Genomic DNA, 23,581 nt, shown 5'->3' on the forward strand with positions numbered 1-23,581 from the left:
TGTCTGTGTTGACACATCTATTCTCAACCTAATGATATGTTTGTTTAAGTGATGACTGCTGTCCTCATTAGGGACTCATTGATGAGCATGGAATAGTGATTATTTTTTGCTGATATCCTTTTTCTGCAGAGATGATTTTTTAAAAAAAATCACTCTTTGGGTGTGCTATGAATCCTTAATGAGGATAGTTAAATTTAAAAGAAAACCCCAAACGACCCTTCAGGTTGAAAATAGAAGTGTCTACACAAGCAAGCTGTTAATTTGCTGATTATTGATGGACACAGGATGACGACATACCCACAACCTTCAGTGATCATGCCCTTCACATGAGCATGGTAGCTACCAGGCAAAGAGGCAGCTGGGTCAATGTGCTTAGGGTTCCAGAACATTCTCTTTGCATTATGCAGAAAGAGACATCTTTCTGATAATTTGAGTATTGATCATGGCTTCCAAAATGGATTCAGAGCTATGCAAATCTTGAGAACGGGTAGAGAAAGATGTTTATAAAAACTTATTAGCTAGACACCTAGAAAGTTAATCCCTGAAACTCATGTTTTCTTTGGAGTTTTTCAAAAATTCTTAGACAAGAAAGTAATTACTAACTTCATACCTCTTGGATGGATAGAATAAGATCCTCAAGGTCAATGTTTTGGCTGACCCTAGGGTAAAGCATGAAGTTTCCTCACCTATAGTGGAGAGGCCACATTTACCTCTGATCTTCTTTTTCCTCACCTGTATGCTGTGCCTATGCATATAAACCTGTCCCCCTTAATAGATATATTTGAAGAAATAAGGACTATGAGAGAACCCTGGGGACCTTCACTCTGTGTCTTGATCACAACAATGTTGTTCGTGGTGAAATTACAATGGTCTCACTAGCCTTTATGATTTCCATGCAAGACATGGAGCTGGGGTGGGTGGGGAGTGAGGAAGGTTCTGTGAGAAAGTTGCAAGGAGGTGTGTGGTTAGAGTGTGGAGAACTTAGATCAGGTAGAAACATACTCCCCAAGAAGTTGACTATCAATTCTGACCCTGCCAAATATTACCTGTACTCTTCTGTCACCACAGCCATGGAGCAATGTGTCAGTAAATAAAATAATGCTGTTCAGTGTAAGAAGCTATGAAATTTCAAATCTCAGTAATGGAACTTCCTTCAGCTGAAGCTATCCCCAGCCAGGTGTCTCACCCAGCATCTCTATAGAGCCCAACTTGTACCAGATGTGTGTCAAGCAAATGCTAAGATAGGCACTGTGTCTTTGGCCAGCTGCATCGGCCCCAGTGCTGCCTGGCCTGTTTTCTTCCCAGCTTCCTGGCTCCTACACTCAGGGGCTGGACTTTCCCCCTTAGCCAGTACGTGCTGAGAAGCTATGGATATTGCATCCACCATAGTTCCGCAATCTGCATTCATATCTGAACAGAATCTTCTTCCCCAAACCATCCCCAGATCATGTAAGACATTTCTGGTTTCTACTGGTCACCTAAGCTTAGAGTATGGACCTACTCCCTCTTGGTCTTGCATGAGTTGCCTCTAGCTACTATAGATTATAGATCAACAGCAGGCTGATCAGCAGTTAATTAGAACCAAGAGGTGGGATGGAGACTGACAAGCTGATCCCAGCCAAATGCCCTTCTCCACTGAATGATGGAGATATGCTTCCAGAGATGTTCTAGAGAACAGATCCACAGATGGACCATGAAGGAGAGATAGCACCTGGAACCATGGGCCAGTTAGCTTCTCCTTCCACCCTGCGTGTGTGTGTGTGTGTGTGTGTGTGTGTGTGTGTGTGTGTGTGTGTACCCATGTGTGTAGACTTGAGACCGATACTGGAAGTTTTTTCTTGATCACTTTCTACCTTATTCATAGAGATAAGATCTCTCAATTGATCTCAGAACTCACCAATATGGTTATTTTGGCTAGTCAGCTTACTTCAGGGACCTCCTGTCTCCACATCCTGAGTGCCAGAATTATATGTGGAATGCCCACCTACATTCATGTGGATTCTGGGGATCCAAACTACATTCCTTACCCCATGTGGCAAGCATTTCAATCATCAAGGCATCTCCCCAGCCCAGCCAGTGGCTTCTTAACGTGGATGTCTGTCCTATGCATGTGTGTGAGCTGGACTTACCTACAGGGCATTAGAGTCTAGATGGAAAGAGCTGTCTAACAGTTTTGGTGTGTCTGTCACCTGTCCCTTCCAGATGCTGCCACCAGATAGTCTGGTGTTTTTATTTTATGTAGGAGGGGCTTACTTGCCGAGTGAATGGGTTAGTGAATGGAATACCAAGACAAGGTATGTTGATGGTTGTTAGAGGGACAAGATAGGGGCTAGGGCCTGGTATGGAGCCTTGCCAGAGGGAGCATCAACAAATGCTTTGAAAACTCAAGGTTAGCAGAGGTCCCTTCTGAAAGGCAGCTTAGGATCCTAAGTGGATCTTTCTAAATGGATCTGCTCAAATGGGTATGTTACACGTATGTGTGTGTGTGTGTGTGTGTGTGTGTGTGTGTGTGTATGTGTGTACATGCTTACACACATATATTTACAGGGCCTTGCTATTTAATCCAGGGTAGCTTTGAATCTGAACTTGTCATTCTCCTGCGTCTACTCTCAAGTGCTAGGACTATAGGTGTGGGTCAAGTGGATCTTGGGTGACACTTGGGGCAGAAAGGAAGAAGAGGACATGCATGCCTGGAAGACATATTTCTGTAAATGGGGCTATAGATGATGTGTCTGGGGCTGGAGTTGAGTGTAGAAAGGAAGACTTAGAGGCTATGTCAGAGAGGTCATTAGAGGCCTTCATGTATGGCCTAAGCTGGAAACTTTAGCTGTGACCCCCAATGTTATTTTAAGGTGGTGGCTTTTTCATATTTAATTATGAATGAAATTGCATTTGAGGACAGCAGATGATGATGGTGTGTGGTTATGCTGTGTGGGCTGCTTTCAAAATAGCACACCCCAAACTTCATTAGTGATTAGTTCGAGGAAAGTGCAGCCTGACCTGCTGACATTTTTCATGTTGTCTGTATCCAAGTTATGCATAGGCAGGGAAGGACAGCTAGTGGCTTTGTAGGTCTCTGGTGACTTAGGCTGTCTCTTCCAGGTCTTGATCTTGGAAGTCCAGTTTTGAGGACCTCAAAATGCATGATGATGTCTATCCTTGTTTGTCTATCCACTTTACTTTCTTTCCTCTTATAGCATGGTGGTTCTGCATGCCCAGGGAGGATGGGGATGGCACTGTACACTCCCAGCTGGCCCAAGGTATCTGGTTGCTGAGCCCACTACTGTTGTTTCCACTCCACTCCCTACCAAAATACGGTCAGTGTTTGCAGTAGCTCCAACACCGCCTGCATCTATGTGGACTGTGGATTTCAGCTTGTCCATCAGCAAACCAGGCCTTTCCTGGCCTGCTTTCCACTGCTAGACTTAGGATAAACCCTTGTTATCATGGAGCTTAGCCTCGGTGAGAAGTACACATGGGTGGGTGGCCACAGCAGCCAGAACTTTGCTGGACACAACATACAATCCAGGTTTCTGTCCACACCCATCCCATTGCTGACATTGGCTGAAGAGATGGCTAGCATCCCAGGGTAAATCCCAGGAGAAGTGTCCCTCATTGCCTGTGTTGTAGGAGGCAGAGACATGACTGATAGACAAGCTGGGTTTGCTTTCTGCTAATTCCCCTACCCCATCCTTCTTCAAAGTCTTCCTGTGTAACCCAGGCTGGCTTTACATTTGTGTTCCTCCTGCCTCAGCCTCCCAAGTGTTGGAATTATAGGCACACATGAGCAGGCTGGACTTCTGTTGGTGCTATCTGATCTTTTTAAAATTGCACAGCCTCTCTGAGCCCCAGTTTCCTAGGATCCATATAGTGAGAATAAAGTGAATAATAGAAATTAAAATAATTATGCATGAAATATAAAGAACTCATCAGTGGGCTGGGCTCCTGGCAGGAGCTTAGTAAGAATTAACTGTGTTTTGCCATGGATGATGGTGATGGTGATGATGATGTTGATAGACCATGTGGCGCAGTGGCGCAGAGTGGAGCTGGATACTCTGGGATTGAATCCTCAGGCTCTCATTGCCTGATTGTTTAACCTTAGGTGAGTGACTTGACTTTGCTTTGCTTTGGTGTCCTCATCTTTGTCAGAGGCAGAGGCGTTTCTTACACAGGCATAAGGGTCTGAACTGGGCCTACTGGTCCACAGAAAGCCTGATTGTAATTGACACATTCTCTTGTGCAAATTGGTTCTTACTACTTTTCACTGGGATTTTTGAGTTATTGTCCTAGTAAATGCATGATGTTGGTCATATTCATTTTTCCTCATGCCTTGGTTTCTCTGATGATTAAGTCAGGATACAAGGCTCGTTGTGAAGGGTTGTTTTGCTGACCCTTGACGTACAAAACACCTGATGGGTGAGGAGATGGCTGTTGCTATGCCCTGCACACAGGTTCCTCCCTTCCTTTTGGGGCTGTAAAGTTCTGTAGCTAAGTAATCCTGGCTGATGTACTCATGGAGAGCCACTGTGTTGTCTCCTCCTTTGAGTGACAGCTGTTTCCAGGCAGATGCCTCCTCCATATTCTTGAGCAGTGAAAAGAGAGGATTTAAATTTGAAATGTGGCAGAATCATGCCAGCCTGCCTGGGGGACCCAGGCCAACTGCTACCCTGGACACCAGGATGCTTATCCTACAGGGATCTGGGTTGGGGAATCCAAGAGCAGCTTGAGGGGCTTGTGGGAAACAGCCACTGATCCCCACCGAGGGGTGCCTGGATCATCTTCAGGGGGATACACAGGTACAAAACTCACATGGGCCATGTGTACCTAAGAGTGGATAGGAGTGAAGTCTCAGTGTGCAGGATGATGGAGTTTTGCTTACCCTAGGGCAGATATCCCTAGCAGGTGATCTTCCTAGAAATCTGGGAGCTGTCCTTACAGGTGGAGGGATGACTTTTTAATGCTGATGTACTGTAAATTGATGTGTGGGGAAGTGGAGTGCTGCAACCCTGAAGTGTGGAGGAGGGGTTGGAGACTGGTGCACCCAGTGGAGAGAAGCAGTGGTTCCTCTCTTGTCAAAGCCTTAACTGTTTTCCCTGCTCACAGATACCTGCTCAGGCTGCTGACCTAGGGCATCCAGCTGAGTTGAGCTGGGAGGCCCTATGTGTGGAAGTTTACTAGGAACTTGTGATCCTAGAGCAGGTAGGCTGACTCCTTTCAGTCCTGCCATGAACCCTGATGACTGTCACCTGCCCTATTCCAGCCCCAGAGTCTGTCCTGTGCAAGGCAAATGGCCAAAGCTGGCCCTAGGGCTGTCCTTAAGTCTGTCTCACTAGGAGCTGCTTCTGGGGAGTCAGAGGCCATGCTGGCTCTGTTACTTAAGTATGTGCCAGGTGATTTGCTCCAGAGTCCCAAACGCAATGGTCACACTGGCTGTTATTCCTAAGAAGTGGGATTGGGGGTAAGATAATGAGTGTTATTAGTCACCTGAGGCATGTCATAAGCAACTGACTAAGCCCCTCAATAGGACATCCCCAAGAATCCTGGCTCTTGCCTACCCTCTGTGCCAAGCTTACTTCTTTGGGAGGCAGCATCCCTTCCCCAAGGCACTTCTCAGGACTTCATGAAAACCATCCTCTGTGGTTCTCTCCTCCCACTTCCCTTTCTGAACCTCTCAGACCCATTACAGCTCTCCATGTGGGGTCAGCCCTATGGAACATCCCCAGGGTAGGTCAAGGGCATGCACAAACACCTGAAAAACAAGGTGAGTACTTAGGGCTGAGAATGCCTGAGGAGTTCACTCTGTTTCTAGCAGCTACCTCCCTGGAGTCTAGCCATAGTGGTAGTTACCATGCAAGGTTGGCTTTCTTCTTGTATCTTTACATAGACTTTTTACCTGCCTAGGTCCCTTGCCATCCCCATGAACCAGGGCTTGGAGCAGGGAGTGCTGGCAGGTTCTAAACGATCTCCATCTCCTACCTGCACATGTATACAGAAATAATACCTGAATGCTTTTTCTTAGTGTGCAATTTGCTGTCTATTTTTAACTTGTACAGAAAGGGCCAAAAAAGAAAAATCCCCAAGGAAGTCAGAGCGGATGGAGGTTGCAGGTTATCCAGTCACCCAAGGACCTGGTGTAATTGCCGAAATGACATCTTTCAGCACAGGAGAGTCTCCCAGAGAAGGGCTTCCTCCTGCAACAGGCTATGCCTCCTCTCTTCTGCTGCTGTTGCTCTTAATTCCTTTCCAGCCATGTCAGGAAGACTTGAGGGGAAAAAATCCTAGCATTAAAGACATACTCTTTGTTTTTGCAATCTGTGACCCCAGCAATCTCTTTAGCAAGCCACGGTTCAGTGAACTGGCACACAGCAGCCGTTCGGCAGTGGAAAAATCATAAAACAGATGGAAGCTTTACATTTTTGTTTAGATTTTAAGAGCAGTTTTTATAACATCGCTTAAAACCATCCTGATGTATCGTACTGTTTACACTCAAAGCTTTGTAGCTAAGATGTTTACAGTACAGAGACTGTTTTAAGATATTTTATAGTTATGATATTTAGATAATTGGCCAAGAAAAAAATAGTTTGTTAAGATTGTCGTGATGTTGGTAACCATGAAGGAACTTATGAGTCTCAATAAATATGTCCAGTTCAGTGGAAAGTACAAACTCAGTTAAAACAAAACAACACGAGAGGGAATATCTCTTTAGTGAAATCATTTCCTTTTCTTAATCAAAAGATGACAGTCAGGGCCTTAGAACGCCCATCTGCATGGCGCCATGCCACAGCACTCTGCTAGAAGCGGCTTCTCTCTTTTCTCCTGATGGCTGCATGGTGACCCATCACTGTTCCACAGGAGTTCAGGGCACCACCTCAGGACACGTCCTGCCAGCCCCGCCCCCATCTCTTTGTGCAGTCTGCAACAAGCACAGATTCTCTTTTTCTTATTCAGTGTTGAAGAACTTATGCAGAGCTAGGATTTGGACCTCCCCCACTTTTTTTGTCTTTAAACTGCCCCCAAAATGGCATTAATCAAAAACAATAACTCCTTTTAACTTTCTAAAGTGCTCTGAAGGAAAGTATGAAATAATCTGTGTGTGGGCCACAAATGCAGAGAATGCAAACATTTCACAATAAACATCTTAAATGAAAGTCCCTGGCAAGATAGGCTGAAAGATAGGACATGCTGGGTTAATTAATGCATTCTCATAAAAATAAACCTCACTTTTAAGATTCGACCAATAAAAATCATTAGCATATTTGGGTCGGATGACTTTGTGTATATGTTCAACTTCCTCATGGCACATTGTCCTCTAGAAGTCTAGAAACAGATTTCCACTTCGAGTCAGAACTCTCCTCCCATCGGCCCTTTGTGTTCCTGACACAGCAATAGGATGATTTATTCTGGTTTTATCTATAATACCTGCAATTGATCTACTGGCGATGGGATTAAATTTATCACTTTAGATGAATAAATCATAGTTAGATCACCCAAAAGATGTTTGGTTCCATAAAAATTTCTATTGTTTGCTGATGACACACAGTGTTTGCTTTTCACTATAATCAAATTAGTATAGTACATAATTTTCACCCCAAGATGCTTTTTTTTCTATCTTAAATTGAATCATCTCAGTCTATTCACAAATTCTGTCTTTAAAACCTTCTATTTCTTGAAATCTCATATTCAAACAAACATTGACATTGGGGTTGTGGACCATGCACAGCTCTGGAGTTTTGCTAAATCAGAAATCATAGAAAATTTCCAGGTCTCACTGCAGTATGGACAATTTGGCTTTCTGCCATGCACTTTGAAGACACACAGCCACAAAGGCCTCCTCTGTGATAAGCAAGCTGTAAAATCTGACTCATCTTTAAAGAACTGAAATTAGAATTCATAAACTCTCCCAAAGTTGTAACTACCTAGACATTGGAATTCTCTACTTCCAATGCCACGTCTCAAATCCTTATGAAAATAAAAACAATCTGAGAAAAATTATTGAAGAAAAATAAAAAACCTCCAACTTGAGTTTAATTTTATCCAACTTTATTGGCAGCTTATTTTGAGCAAATGTGTAATAAAGTTAGCACGCAGAACAATTGAAAGAAATGAGGAAAAATGGTTTTTGTTCTTGTTTTTTACCCTGTTTCTGTTAATAAATACCAAGGAGCAGTAAATATCTGAATAAATAATTTGGGGATTTGCAAGCCCTGGATTGGTGACAGGACTTCAGACCTCATAATTGGTCTGTTCTGTAGGTGGGCAGGCACTGTCCTGTCCATGCAGGACTCCCCAGGGACTGCTGTCCTGTCCCTTTTCTTGTCCCTGACTCCTGTGGGGACAGACTTGTGCCCCTCAAAGCCCTTCTATGGTTATATCATTCCAACTGGCCTGGAGCAAGACAAGTACCCACTCTTAAGGAAAGGGCTTTTCCTGTGGACATTTTCTAACAGCGTTTGTAAGCTGAAGGGTTGTGGGGATTGTAAACAGTGACTCTCATACCCTCATTTTGTGCCAGAGACTCAACATTGCCTATTTTAGAGACTATGTGTTTATGCTACAAAACAAATGTCGGCATGGCATGAGTGTATATTTGTCCGAAGCCACACCTAGTGGTTCCTGGGGTGGGAGCATGTCCTTCATACCAATAGCCAAGCTTTGTATACTGACCTTCCCTTGCCTGCTCACTGTCGAAGGTCACCAGGGCTTAACTTTTATAGGGAGGATAGCAGGAAGGTGTCCATTCCAGAAAGACCCATTCACAGCTGGGCTGCTGACTGGGAGCCCTCCAAAGAATCCAAGGTCCCCTTGTAGCAAGCTTCAAACTCAAGCATGCATGTATGGATTTTAGCACAAGTCCCTGGTGGTTTTCAGTTACTTCTATCTGGTATGTAACTGAGAAATAGGTAGGTAGGCTTTGTAAGCAGCCTTTTAAAATGTGTATGTGTGAGTGTCTGTATGAGTATGTGCCTATGAGTAATGGTGACTGTGGAGGCCAGAAAAAGACTTCAGATCCTCTGGAGCTGGAGGTACAGGTGGCAGTGAGCCACATGATGTGAATGATAGGAATGAAACCAGGTCTCCTGGAAGAGCAGCAAGTGTCCTTAACTACTGAGCCATCTCTCTGGCCACTAAACAGACTTTTGCATGTATTAAGTGGGGAAATAGACCTGCTGTGATTTAAATGTGGTTGACTGTGTCCCCTGGAGGTCATGAGTTATGAATTTGGTGCTCAATATGGTAATACTGAGAGGTGATGGGACCTTTAATGGGTGGAGCCTTCAGGGAGCTACCCTTGGAAGATTGGGATAAGCTCCTTTGGAACTCTGAGCTCCAGAGCTGGGGGGTGATGATAAGAGTAAGCCTACGGGGTAGAGATACATCTCAGTTGTAGAATGCTCGTTTACCATACACAAGACCCTAGGCTCAATCATTCACACTGCATATACAAATAATAATAATAATAATAATAGTAACAAATGAATAAAAAATAAAAATAGTTCCAGCCTGGGCTACATGAGACACTATCTCATAAAACCAAACCAAACTAAAGAGAGTAAGCTTGACCCTATAAATTGCTTTCTGGTGATCCATTTGGGAACTGCTCTCTCTTGTGTGTTCTTACCACTTGCCATGAGGTTCTCTACAGAGCTGAGCAAATTCATGGCTCTAGAATCTTCAGAATGATGAGCTAAATACACCTTGTGGTAGTTTGAATGTAGTTGGTTCCCATAAGCTCATAGGGAGTGGCACTATTGGCAGGTATAGCCTTGTTGAAGTAACTGTGGCCTTGTCGAAGGAAGTGTGTCACTGTGGGGGTGGGCTTTGAGGTTTCTCTTGCTTAAGCTCAGACATAGCCAGCACCATGTCTGCTTATAAGCCACCATTGCTCCCTGCCGTGATGATAATAGACTGAACCTCTGAACTGTAAGCTGCCACCTCAATTAAATGTTTTCCTTTATAAGAATTGCCTCAGTCATGGTTTCTCTTCACGGCAAGAGAAACCCAAACTAAGACACACCTCTTTTCTTTAAAGATATCCAGCCTAGGTTACTGTGTTATATAGTAACTACAGGCTAATATGTGACCTATCCTTGGAGAAACTGGGCTTCTTTGGATAAGATGCAGGCTTCTGCAGCCCCTAAAGTCTCAGTCACAGAATTCTGGGCTGGATGATGGGAAGCAGCAAGAGGCTGGCCACCCATGTGCACTATACTAATTTTGCTTTAGTATTTTTAAGGTAACAGACTGAGGTGAGAGTTGGGATGACCACAAGTAAGAAAGGTTGGAGGAAGTGGACCACAGCCTAGGAGTAAGCTTCAGAGGATGCAGTCAAAGCTTTTTAGAGGTGACTCTATGCAGGGGTGCTTCCAATTAGTCTATAAGTACATCATGACCATCCATCCAAACCTCACATTGGAGTCTCCATGTGCTCATTTCTTCCCTCCCTCCTGGGTACCAATGATGGATCTTGTTCTTTGGGTGTTATTGACTTTGCCTGTCTGTCATTGTGTCAGCACTGAGCCTGGAAGCTGAGCATTGGAGGCCACTGCTGTGTGAGTCACTTGCTGGTTAGGACAGTGTGAAGAAGGCATTTGTTCACCAAGAATGGGTCCATGGGAGTCTTGGGATTTCACACCTCCCATTGCTAGAAGCTCTCTGGACACTTTCACATTTAATTCTGCTATTGAGCAGCTGGTAAAGTCAAGGCATGGGAAAAGAATGGACTCCTAATCTTAGATAGTAAATTATGACCAGCTAAGTGATGACCAAGGCTCCTGGTTCTTAGCCCTGTGTCCTTGTCACTGCTTATGCAAATGAGAATATACCAGTCAACATTCACTAACTAGATGGGCCATTCTAGAACATCTCCTGGGCTACCTTTTTATCTGAGAATATCAACAGCATAGTAGCTACTAATTGTGTACTAGGCACATTATTGTTTTCAGTGAACTAATTACTGATTCAGTTAGTCTAAATCATTCTTACAACCATCACCCCATCTTCCAGAGGAGGAAATGGACTCAGAGAGGCTATTGAGCATTCAAGGTTTACAGTCAGTAGTACAGGAGGACTTAGTGCTTTACAGCTTACCCCAACATTGGTGCTTGGTTCTGCCCTTCCTGGCCATCCCTCCCATTCTGCCCTACTGTCTCCAGGTGTGTTCCTCTCTGATTCCATTCCTATCTGTTCACTTACGTAGTTGGGGACAGCATATTGACTTTTGTCTGTGACGATTCTTTATCAAATGAAATAGATTGGCTTCAGGAAATCCATCAGTCAGTTTGAGAAAACCTTAATTAGTCCTTGGCACAGGCTTGAATAGACGCTCCTACAAGGTGAAAGTGTCATGCAAATAATCTTTGAGAACATGGATGCTGCATGATCACACCTTTAGGTGTGATCCCATAGCCTGCATCTCTCTGAGCTCTATGTTGGACAGAGAGTTAAGAATCAGTCTGTGCTGTGACTTGGATTAGGGTACCTGACTCTTCCATGATCCTCCAAAGGTACACTAAAAGGTACATAGGTACACAGTGAAATTCCTGCCACCCTGTAAAAGTTTATTTATTCTGTGGATTGGTCTGAGACTCCTCAGGAGGGCAGCTGGGAGATTTGGTCCAGAGATGAAGGACATTCTTTAAAAAGGCTCCTCTGGTCTAAAGAGCCACCTCTGATGGTGGCTCTCTCCTTCACTCTCCCTATCACTCTCCTTCTCATTTTCAATGGTGCTTCTCTCCTCCTCCTCTCCCCTTTAAAGCCTCTCCTTCCATTTACGGTCCCATCATGTTCAGGCTTGCTCCATGTGTTGTTTCTGTATAACGCTTTCCTTCCCACCTTAAAGCCCCTTCCTGAAGGGAACTTACTCGTCAGCTTTAGTGTTAAGACTGATGACTTCAGCCTTCTTTCACTTCTTTTTAACATGGCACAAATGTGGGCGACACTTTCTTGATCAAGATAAAACAGGGGGAACAAGGAACATGTAGTGACTCTACGGTGAGGAGTTCCACATGGGTTCTTCTTTTCATCCTGAAAGCTGGCTTCTTGCAGCATCTTAAAACCAGGCTTGTGGGAGAGTGCTGGGGGGTTCTTCTTCCAGATATGCATAGAGGGCAGAGGCTAATTACCTGCTATGTAATGAGCAAGAGAAACAGTGAACAACAGTAAGCTCAGGAAATCTCTGGTCTCCTTCAGTGCAATGGCTGGAGACAACATAGACCTGGCTTCCAGCGTAGAATCATTGGCAGGGTTACAAACAAGGAAGGAGTAATGGTGAGTTGGGGTTGAAAGACTGTCCTTGTGGGAAGACAAAAGAATATCTCATTTAAGCTCCCCAAAACATGTGCTGTGTTGCTTGGGGTCAATAGAGGTCAATAACAATGCTAGAGTGGTGACACCAGATTTTCAATGCATGACTCCTTCCCCTCAAGATACTAAGATCACTGTCACAAAATGAGAAAGTCACCAAACATCATGAAGGCTCCAGTACCAGTAGTTCACAAACTAGCTTCCATAGTAACCCAAGGGTTTCAAGGAGAGGCTTTGGAAGCCAAGAGAATGGGGCAAAGAAGCAGGGTCCCTCTTGTAGACTTATGCAGAGTAAGTATCCCCCATCAGTTCCTTGTGGAAAGAGCTTTGCCATGAGAAGATGCTGAGAACCTGCAGATAGATGAAGTTCTTATTCCACAAGTAGGAAACCAGGTTTCACCACAGAGTGAAGAATCACACATGTTGGCTCTGTACAGCCAGGTGAAATCAATGTCTTTGATCACATTGGTGGGGCAAAGACAGAAGAAATGAAATACACACTTAAATGGAAGGTCCTTGTCCTAGTGCCTTGCTTCAGGTAGCCTGGAGCATACATTATTTTGGAGAGATGGATGCCCATCTGGGACTAAGTTCACCATGGTAAGGAACCCAAAGTCCCTATAACAGACCTCCTTGGCAATGGTCAGCAATGCTGGCCAGTGGTTGAGCAGTTGCTATGTGTAGAGCCTGAGCCTCAAGCTCTTAGATATGTTGTCTCCACTCTATACTTAATTTTTTAAAGCTAGGAATGGAGCCAGAAACTAGTATGTGCTGAGTGGGAGCCTTTACTTCTGAGTGACTCTCCAGCCCTATTATCTCCATCCTTCCAGTAGAGACATGGAGATAGATATGAGACTGATGCTATTTATGCTGGATCTTGCTGGGCTGTGCTGGGATCAGTGCTCCCATCCTCCTATCCAGGAACAGGAAGATGCCTTACAGTGTCTAGCAGGATTTCCCAAGAGTATACTGGCAGAGAGTTCATCATTAGAATCTCCTTCTGGGAGGCTTAGATGGACAGGGCTATTTTTGTCTTCTTATTCTACCATGTTCTATAGAGCATCCTACTGGTGAAATAAAACTCCTGGACAGGGATTCAAGCAGAGGCTATCTTTGTCTATTCTTTCATGTGTTGCACTGGCTGGGCAAGGTACAGACATTCATGCATATATTTATTTATTAGAAGCCCATTGATAAGGCTCTCCATGGTAGAACACCTACCTACTATACACAAGGTCCTGGATTCCATCCCCAGCACTGAAAAATAATAGTAACAAAACAATCTGTTGATCTATTGATACTCCTCTATTTTTCATAAGTCATTTCTTAATTTGCATATACATGTACTTATTAATTCATACACTTACTAATTTTAATTCCTTCAACTATCACTCTCGCTTTCTCTTCATTCATTCATACATGTCTTTAGATATTCATTTACTTACATATTTAATCACATGTGCACTATGGGGCCGTTCTTTTATACATTCACTCATTCATTTAGTGGATAATATACTTTGAAATGAATTATAGTTTCTGGAATTGTGTAATACTTAAACCAGGGTAGATGCTGGGTGTGGTGCACATAAAGTTGAATAGATAATTCCAGGACTCAAGAGATGGCTTTAGGCCTGTGACAAGTAAGTTAAATTCATCTACTGTGATATTGCAATTGAATGTCACTCATTTGCTGAAGTCTCCTTCCCCAGTTTTTCAACACTGTGAAAATGTAGTCCTGTTTGAGTCTCTCCAACAAGTCTTCTTGTGGTCTAGGGCCATCTTTGTGTTGTTCTATACATTGAGAACTGGCTTAGTCACTCTTTCCCCACCAGGGAAGCTATCTATAGTTGGATCTAAGGTTCTGGTAGGTGGGAAGGAATGCACATAGACAGTCACAGGAGGGCCCTACATAGAGGGGCAAGAGACACAGCAAAAGGCACAGTGGGGGAAAAAAGAAGCACTAAGCACAAAGAGGGATTGGGGATCTTTGTCTTCAGGAGCATCCATCCAATTGTCTTGTTTTGAAATTCCCATAGTTCCTTAAGGTCATGAGAATATAGATCATGTGAAAGGAATGCCACTGTGCCTCTTTCCCCAACTGAGATATGCATTTGAAAGCTCAAGGACCATAAAATGCAACCCAAAGGTAAAGTTCAATGTCTACTAAGCATAATAATTTATACTCGCACACAATATAACTGGAATAGGGTCTTCTTCCTCCATGACTTGAGTGAGGACTAGAGAGATCTTAAGTGCCAGGTTCTGAGTTATCACTATATTCAATTCTTTCATGTCACTGTTGAACATAGTACTTGACAGGAACAACTTAAAAGAGGAGAGATTTATTTTGGCTCATGGTTTCAAAGGGTTTTAGTCCATCATGGTGAAGAAGGCTTGATGGACAGATCAACTCATGGCAGTAGCAGCAGGTACAGAGACTGCTCATATCATGGCAGACCAGGAAGCAGAGGAAGCAAGAACCAGGGGCCATTAAACCTTCAAAGCCTTTCCCCACAATGGCTGGCCACCAGCTAGGCCCTACCTCCTAAGAGTTCCTTCCATAATCTTCCAATATAGTACCACCAGCTGGGGACCAAGCATTCAAAACAGCAACCTCTGGAGGATATTTCAGATTCAGTATTTCATCTCACATGAACTTTCCTTGCTGTGTGTGACTTCCATACACTCATGAGCTCTTCCTGATTGCAGAGAGACCCCTAAGGATTCTTTGGATAAGTATCACACCAACCAATGACTCTTACACATGGCATGAGGATCCTGTTGGTTTCAGATGATATCCTTATCTTTAACCACTCTATAAATGCTGCCCTTTCCTGTATAAAGGCTGTGGGTACTTAGTTGGAAAATATTGCTTCCCACTCTAGACTGTAGTTGACCCCCATGATGCCCTCTTCCCTTGAGAAGTCAAGTCTAGATGGCTTATTTTACCTGAGATTCAGAACCCCACCCACTTGAATCTCAACTCCTGACGAATGGGAAGAGTTCTTACTGCATGCTGGTTCCCTAGGTAAACAGTACACACACTTGAGGAGGACCAAAAGAAAAAGAAGAAGTCACAGAAGCATGCACAGCACTCCATCTACCTCAGTCCCCACCCCTGTCCTCAACATCCCAGCCATAGTTTTGCCTGTTACTTTAGCTGCTTGGTTTAAAATATACAGCCATAAACACTCCATATGGCCAGATGTAATATTAATTTCTTTCCTGGTTTGTCTGTGAAAGAGTCAAACATATAAATCACTGTAAGCCATGAAGACAGAAAGTGAAATCACATCTTCAAATGGACAAGTATAGCATGTTACCTTTCAACTCCAAGTAGCACCATGCATGGTCAACTCAAGGTCTTTGTGTGAGCCTTGACTTTGGTTAGGTGAGGAAGTCAGACCCCACTTCCATGTTGGATACTTATCAGTGGCATATCCTTGGCAAGCCTGGCGTCTGCTGGACAGTGTTCCTGCAATGCCATTTTTCACGACTTGTTTAATTAACAACCATTTTTGACCTCAGCTTGTTATGAAAGTGTTGCTATTCTCTCCTGCTAAATTATATCTAATGAACATATTTGCATGTTATCAGATATAGCAATATATCATTTCAAATTTGAGCGTTTAAGCCTACATCACTCAAAACAGCTTTTGTGGATTAGTAAGCAGGTGAAATCAAAAATCTCATTTCATATCTGACATTAATAACTTTCACGGGAGTGAGCATTGACATTCATGTCTGGACCAGAATCGAGCCCAATGTCCTAGAAATACAAGGGCAACACACAAACCTACTCACCAGATAGGAAAATAAATCACACATAATGCAGAATTTCTACCTTACATGTTAATTAATGTGTGCAATCAATTACTGATGTTACAATATGAGAAAGAAACTGGTGGGGAAAGGGGTAATAAAAAATACCTATAGATTTATCTGCTTCTTTTTTCTATTTAAACAAATAGTCTTCAAGCCCGTGAATGCTGTGTTGAGGCATGCTTGGAATAATAAGCATCATAAAATCTAATCAGATTTATAAGAGGAATTGATTGTTGTGGCAGGAGGAGAGGGTGGAAAATAAGCTGAAATTTAAGTGTTAATTTTTATGCTAATCCACAGTGGCTTCATATGAAGCAATTTTGTTCTGTGCCACAAATATAAAATTGTCCCTTGCAGAGAAATGTCAGCTTGCTAGACCTGAAAGCAGTAATTTATTAGGTATGTTTCTATTAGTATGTGTCACAGTTGTTAGCAGGCTATACACACAATGGCGCTTCATACTTATCCTCTAAGTCTGAGAATGTTTCAGCTCAGTGGCTGGAACGTGGGGCATTAATGCATTATCATATGCAGGGTGGTCTGTGCCCTGTGGACAAAAGGCTATTTAATACAATTTAATGTCATTCTGAGAAGAAGTGGAAAAATAAAGACGGGGAATGAAACGGCATCTGTGAGTTTCACAGGGCACTCATGCACAAACCCTCAGTTTAAGAGGTGTGACATTTCTGCCAAGAAAAAGAATAAAACTGGGGCATATTTTTTTTTATAACCTGTTCCCCACTGCAGTATTTCCTAAATGCTATTAAGTGATCGATTTACACGGCCACATGATGATGTCATCCATAAGAAGGGGAATGCAGATGACAGCAAAATACTACTGACAGTGACCTTGTTTCTGAATCCTTGGAACCCTGTCAGCTTTGCTTCCAGTATATGGTTTCAAAGAATGTACTTTATGGACAATATCTAGTTACTGGGTAGTGAATTAATGGAGTTAAGGGTTCTGATGCAATTCACATATAGGTCAATTACATGCGCCAACATCTGCTCTGTCACGATCATTTGCATATAGCATTCATATGTTAATGATGCCTCTTTTTACTCAAGTAATATATTTTAAAAACAAGATTTGCATATCAGTTTGGATCAGTATATTACAAGCAATTTATCATTTTCTCCTTCTTGTTATGATTTGAAGAACAATATCTTGAATGATGGCTGCTATATTTGAGCACGGCTCTGATTTATACAAGGAGCCCCTTGGTGGGAAAGCTTCCATTCTAAAGCTGCTTAAAGCCTTATAAATCAATAATGACACAGATGGACTGCTGATAATCTATTTAGAATGCCTGATAGCAAATATTGCTGTAGAGACGATTAGAGGGGTAACCATTTTAGCAGAGTCTTTCCTCCCTCTATAAATGGCAAGTTTGAACAGCAACAACAAAAAAGAAGTGTCTGTACACTGACTTCGCATCAGACCTTCTCCTTGCAGGGTCTGGCTGGCAGAGAGGAAGACCTGGGGAGAAGAACAAAGGCACTTCCCGTTCCTGCCAATATAATCATATCAGTCCCTGTTTCTTTAACAAAACAGGACCTCTTAATGGAATTGTGTCTTCAGGTGTAAATAGCATTAAAAGCTGCTTCTTGGGTCCTCTTTGCCCTGATACAGCGCAAGGAGTGAGAAAATAAAGTGGAGGTTGTCAAAAGTGGCAGCTGTTTGGAATCCTGATAAATATAAGCTCTTATTGATCTGATGGAAATAGAGGATCCCAGTGCTAGGCAGTATTTAGCTTCTTGTCTACAGCACGTCACTGGTGGCCTTGCATGGGGATAGATTTCCATTCTCATATTCTGGATTTGATTTCATCTTTAACCTTTGCAGCTGAGTTTCCTTGACCTCGGAGTGTGGCTGTGATTTCCTGAATTTGTTACATTTTGCTTTACATGGTTTCTTTCTCAATTTCCTTTTTTATTTGTGACAGGGAGCGGGGACATCCTTCTGGCCATCTTTTAGCGCCTGCATCTGGTGCATCTTTTCTGGAGATATATTCTTACTAGACTGACATCCTTAAGTCAAGCATGCAGTGAGGGTGGTTAAGGTAAGTCTCCCCCTATTAAAGCTGTCTGCCTGGACATTCCACACTTCTTTCTGCTTTGCCCTACTGACTTCACACAAATCCAATTCAAGCTAACCACTATGCACCCCAGCCAAGTCTCTCTGCACCCGCCCAGTAAACCCTGGGCTGTGGCTCCTGGGGATTGGCATTCCTTTATGGTTTGGGTGGTAGTGGTTTGAAACAAAAAGATTCTGAAGAACAATGTTCTATTTTCTTGTGGTGCTTCACCCCGGTGTTGTGTTTCCCACTCGGTGGCTTAATTCCTTTTTGGAGTTTTCTTAGGGGGTAGAGATGAAGCTCCAGCTCAAAATCCTGAGGTGCTATTCAAGTCTTCTGGTTTCAAGAAAAGTGCTGCTGTTATTTTGAGTAGTTTTGATATAACCAAATCAAAGTGAAGATTTGAAATGGCTTTTCTGAAAGCTTGAGCTGAAGTCATCAATTATTCTGCACAGTGATTCTTTCTGATAGTGGAAACGTACCTCTTTGCTGCAATGAGGGAAAGTGAAAGTTAAAAATAAAATGAAACATTTAAATCTTGACTGTTGAGAAGCTCAGATAGACATCAAGGCCAGTCGATAGAGACTCCTATCAATTAGACTTCCACGGTTATCATCCCATATTGGTTTATTAGCAATTGCTTGAGTTCAGGGTTCCAGGATTAAGAATGTGAAAGGCCAGGTGGGGGGTGGGGAATACAAGGAATTAGCAACCTGTGAAAAGCCAGGTCTAGGGGGCTCCTCCATATGCAGGAAGCCGGGGACAGGCTGATGATGGCGTCAAGGCCCTGGGATTCTTGTGGGAGGAAAATGTCTACAGTGAGAAGGTTGGAAGTTTTCCCTGGTTTACCCCGTTATTTGAGTCGGAAAGTGTTGATTTCACACTGCGCTGAGTGTTTTCCCTGCAGCTTCTTAGTGGGTGTATTCTATGTTCAGAAAAAGGAGCAGTTAACAAAAGCAGTAGTGGGGGCCATCAATGGCCTGGCAGGCCTGTGACTTTGCAGATCCCAAGGTGCCCTTTAGGAAGGAGGGTGGGCAGCTCAGGAGCTCCAGCCTAGAGACTGCAGATGGAGCTTCTGGCTAGGTCCCTCCTCGGCATATCGCAGGCGGGAACAATTTTTGGTTCCTTTGCTGCTGGGTTGGGAAAACAAGCCCGTGGTTGCCAGTAAGGTTTAGAATCTGCCTGCCAGATAAGGGAATGTCTGTGAAGACTATTTTCCCTCTTGGGAGGCAAAACACAGATGGGGGAGTTCGGAGTCTTACAGTATTCAGCTGCTACACTGATGGTAGGAATTCTGCAGTGTGGATGCTCATGATATCTGAAGGCCAGGTTTAGCATAGCTGCTGAGGGCCTCTGGTAGGGAGTTGTTAGTGCTGGCTGTTGAGAGAGCAAGTGTATTGGCTTGTTCTAGAACATTCCATACTCTGGGCTTCTTGAGGTGGGAACAGAAGCACCATGTTAGCTACTTCCCCCTTGACTCCCTTTGGGATTGGATGGGATGAGAAGGGAAGCAAGAATGAGCACAAGAGTGCCCCCTACACTGTAGACAGACAAAGAAGGAATGTCATGAGCTTCTCCTGTGAGAGACACACATCATGCCTAGCTTGAGCATCCTGCACACTGTACATATGGCAGGCAGTGGTTTGTGGCTCATCAGATTTCCCAGCACTAAGACACATATTTTGCAGCTAGTCACTGGGCTAAACTTTGGGCTTCCTGGAACATAAAGGACAATCATTAATATACCTGCTCATATGCAGGAGACATGTTCAATAACCCAATACTCACTCTGCCCTTCCTACATGTATGTGTCTATGAGTTTAGTTTATGAGTTTGACCCAGAAAAAGAGTGGCAATAACTAATATGAAGATAAAACAATGCTAGCAGTGTATATTCTCAAATGCCATGTAAATGAGATTTCATGGTCAGGGGACTAAGGTATGTGAGATCTATGGGGTAACCCATAAGCAGGCATGGGAATATTTTTCTAGATGGGAAATGCACACCTTTGGATGACTTGGGAAGAAGATGTCATGTGACCTGGAAGTAAGATGAAAACTTTACTTCCTTACCCTCTGAGAAGCTATAAGAGACAGGTCTCAGGAAAACAAAGGATATGTGGGTGCCTCTCTGTCAGTCTCTTGTTGAATTTCAGTCCCAGAACACAGTCTCCCCAAGCCCTGGAGTTGGAAACCTCCCCACAGCCTGAGCTGAGAAGAGCTGACAGCAAGTGAGAGGAGAGGCCCTGATATGGCCCTAAGCTATTCTGAGAGCCTGGACTTCAGTGCAGGGGACTCTCCTGACTCCCCACTTTTCAGTTCTGTGAAAAGGACACTTGGTGAAGTCTTTTTTTTCCCTAGTATTTATTTTAATGATGAAAACCCTAAGCTTCTGGAAGAACCACTTGTTCTTGCTCATCTTGCGTCTTTCCTCAGACTTGACCTTGGCCCCTCATCTGACCTTGCATTTCAGAGCTGGGTCTTTGAAAACATCTTTATCAATGATATCTTTGTTCAGGGAGATATCCACAGAGTACCTTGTGAACATGCAGTTACTGTAGTTATAAACTGACACACACACAAAAATCTTGATCTTTGATCTCTTCTCTGTTTCCTTCTTGCCCATGGTGGCTGTCATTTTGAGGGGATAGTGATCAAATGCTGCCACTAGCACACAGTTATAGGGACTGCCTAAGTCCAACATTAATGTTCCTCAGGATGAAGGCTTTGCATCCAGCCAGGACATGAACTTTCCCATTTTGACAGTAACCAGCAGGTCCACAGCAGAAAAAAAAAATGCATGAAGCCTTATGTAACTGATGTTTACACCAGGACTGCTGGCAACCACCTACAACTCCACAGCACCAAGGAGGCTGAGGCAGGAGCATCAGAAGACCTCAACCCACCTGGCCGCAGAGTAAGTGGCTGCCCAGCTTGGGCAACTTAGAGAACTTGTTTCAAAATAAAAAGTCAAAAGTCCAGTTGTGGTACACAAGTACAGCTGTAGTAGTATACAAGCCCAGTTGTGGTAGTAACAGGTCTAGCTGTGGTAATGCACAAGTCCAGTTGTGGTAGTACACAAGTCCAGTTGTGGTAGTACACAAGTCCAGCTACAATAGTATACAAATCCAGCTGTGGTAGTATACACACATCCAGCTGTATAGTATACAAGCCAAGTTCTGTAATCCCAACTCTTAAACTGAAGCAGGAGTATCTTGAGTCCAGGGTAATCTAGACACTTAGCAAGATTGTCTCCAAAAATTTTAAAGTAAATAAGTAATAAAAGGGGTGGAAGCCTGGCTCAGTTTGTCTATCATGTGTCTAATCCTAAGTGCTGCAAAAACATACCAATAAAATAAAACAAAACAAAATAAAATAAAATAGAAAAGTTAAGAAATACACTGCAATAACCATGTGTCACTACAACATGGGTATCCAGAGAGTACCTCTCTTTTTTTGTTGTTGTTTTTTGTTTTTTCAAGACCGAGTTCCTATGTGTAGTTTTGGTGCCTGTCCTAGATCTCTCTCTGTACACCAGGATAGCCTCAAACTCACAGAGATATGCCTGGCTCTGCTTCCTGGGTACTGGGATTAAAGGTGTGCGCTACCACTACCCAGCCATCAGAGAATACCTCTCTAAAGAAGGCAGACAGTCACAAGTCCATAGTCCATCCCTCATGAAGTCCCCCATGATCAGGCCATGAGGGCTAGGACCATCCAGAGGAAATGGTACTCATAGCCTCTAGGACCTCCATTCTACTGCTGCCCATTCTCACCTGAGCTCCCTGTGGGAAAAATTGGACTGTCCTATCCAATGTTTCAGTGATTTTAAAAGATCAGTCTCCAAAATCATTAAGAACTACCATCAGACTTCAGCCTTCCTGTCTATAATGGTTTGAATCTGAACTGTCCCCACAGGCTCAGGCACTGAGTGCTTGGCCTCCAGCTAGTCACACTGGTCTAGGAGGTGAAAGGAACTAGAGGAGGTGGCAGGGCTCTGAGAACCACAAATATGCTAAACTCAGAGGCTGGTCCTGCTGTGGCTCTACTCACCCCCAAGTCATCCTTTCCACAGTAGTCATCACCTTTGTTGAATACTACATGGTGGTACTTTGGGAGTGGAGAGGAGAGGTGGAGATTGAAGTTTGTATGTGAAATTGATAAAGTGTACATATGGGGGCATGCTTTGTGTTCTGCTGGAACTTTGCCAGGATACTTTGGAACTCATGGAGGTAAGGGTTGCTCATAACTGCTTTGTAGACAGGGAGTGAAGGAATGGAGTTCTGATTTCTCCAGGGAGAGCAGTCAGAGGGGAACTTACTGATGTCTAAGATCTCCTTGAGATTATCTCAGTCCACATGGAGACCCTAGCAGACAGAATTCGTCATTTACTGCCACTTTCCAGGCTTGGAAACTGAGGTTGTGGAAGTTAATCTGTCTGCCTCAGGAAGCATATCTAGCAGGTGGCATTACACCCCTAATTTTCTTTCCTCATCACTGTGACCCAATTCTTGACATAAACAATTTAAAGCAGGGAGGATTGTGTTGGCTCATGATTTCAGAGGGCTCAGTCTGTGGTTCCTTGACCTCAAACACTCAGGCAGAGCGTCATGGTGGCAGGAGCATGCGGTAGAGGAGAGAAGTGTATGTCATAGTGAATAGGAAATAGAACACACAAAACAGGAAGAAGGCCAAGGCAAGATGTTCTTAAGGGTCTAACCCTAGTGACTCACTTCCTTTAGCTAGACCCCATCTCTGAGGACTGTGCCACCAGCTGGTAGCTAAGCAGTCAACACGACATGAACCTGTACGGATGGTTCAAATTTAAGCCATAGCAGCTAGGAAGGCCAGAGTCTGACTGTAATTCTTGCTGACATAGAAGGATCATTTAGAAGCACTGGGAACATCATGGTCAAGACAGTCTGAGTTCTGGATCACAGGGAGCTCATGTTACAGGAGTTGAAAGTAGGAATCAGAAGCAGGGGAACCTATGGATAAGATGATGTTAGATGGACAGATGCTATAAGAAAATGTAAGAAGAAAACTGGATGGGGCACCCTATTTAAGCATGGCTTTGTAAGGCCATGGTGAGTTTGGATTTTTTCTATTTTTTTGTTTGTTTGGGTTTTTTGTTTTTGTTTTTTTTTTTTTGTTTGTTTGTTTTTTGAGACAGGGTTTCTCTGTGTAGCTTTGAGCCTTTCCTGGAACTCACTCTGTAGCCCAGACTGGTCTCAAACTCACAGAGATCTGTCTGCCTCTGCCTCCTGAGTGCTGGGATTAAGGGCATGCACCACTACCGCCTGGCAAGTGGATTTTTTCTATTTGTTCATTTGTCTTTAGTTGTTTTGGTTTGAGGTGCTGTTAAATAAACCCTA

At 43.5% G+C, this 23,581-nt stretch overlaps 1 protein-coding gene across 10 annotated transcripts in view; it reads left to right on the plus strand.

Moving 5' to 3' along the window:
- The window catches only part of Znf536 (zinc finger protein 536), a 453,564-nt gene that overhangs the window by 102,472 nt on the left and 327,511 nt on the right, over positions 1–23,581 (plus strand). For 8 of the 10 annotated variants that reach the window (XM_036179480.1, XM_036179490.1, XM_036179471.1 and 5 more), the window contains one exon: positions 18,075–18,191. The exons of 1 other annotated variant lie outside the window; for it this stretch is intronic. The gene's annotated coding sequence lies outside the window, so the exon portion shown is untranslated. Of the gene's footprint in view, positions 1–18,074; positions 18,192–20,923; positions 21,124–23,581 lie in introns of all 10 variants that reach the window. One more of the 10 variants, XM_036179517.1, reaches the window with a different exon arrangement.

Source organism: Onychomys torridus, chromosome 1 (assembly GCF_903995425.1).
Source record: "Onychomys torridus chromosome 1, mOncTor1.1, whole genome shotgun sequence".
Taxonomy (NCBI): domain Eukaryota; kingdom Metazoa; phylum Chordata; class Mammalia; order Rodentia; family Cricetidae; genus Onychomys; species Onychomys torridus.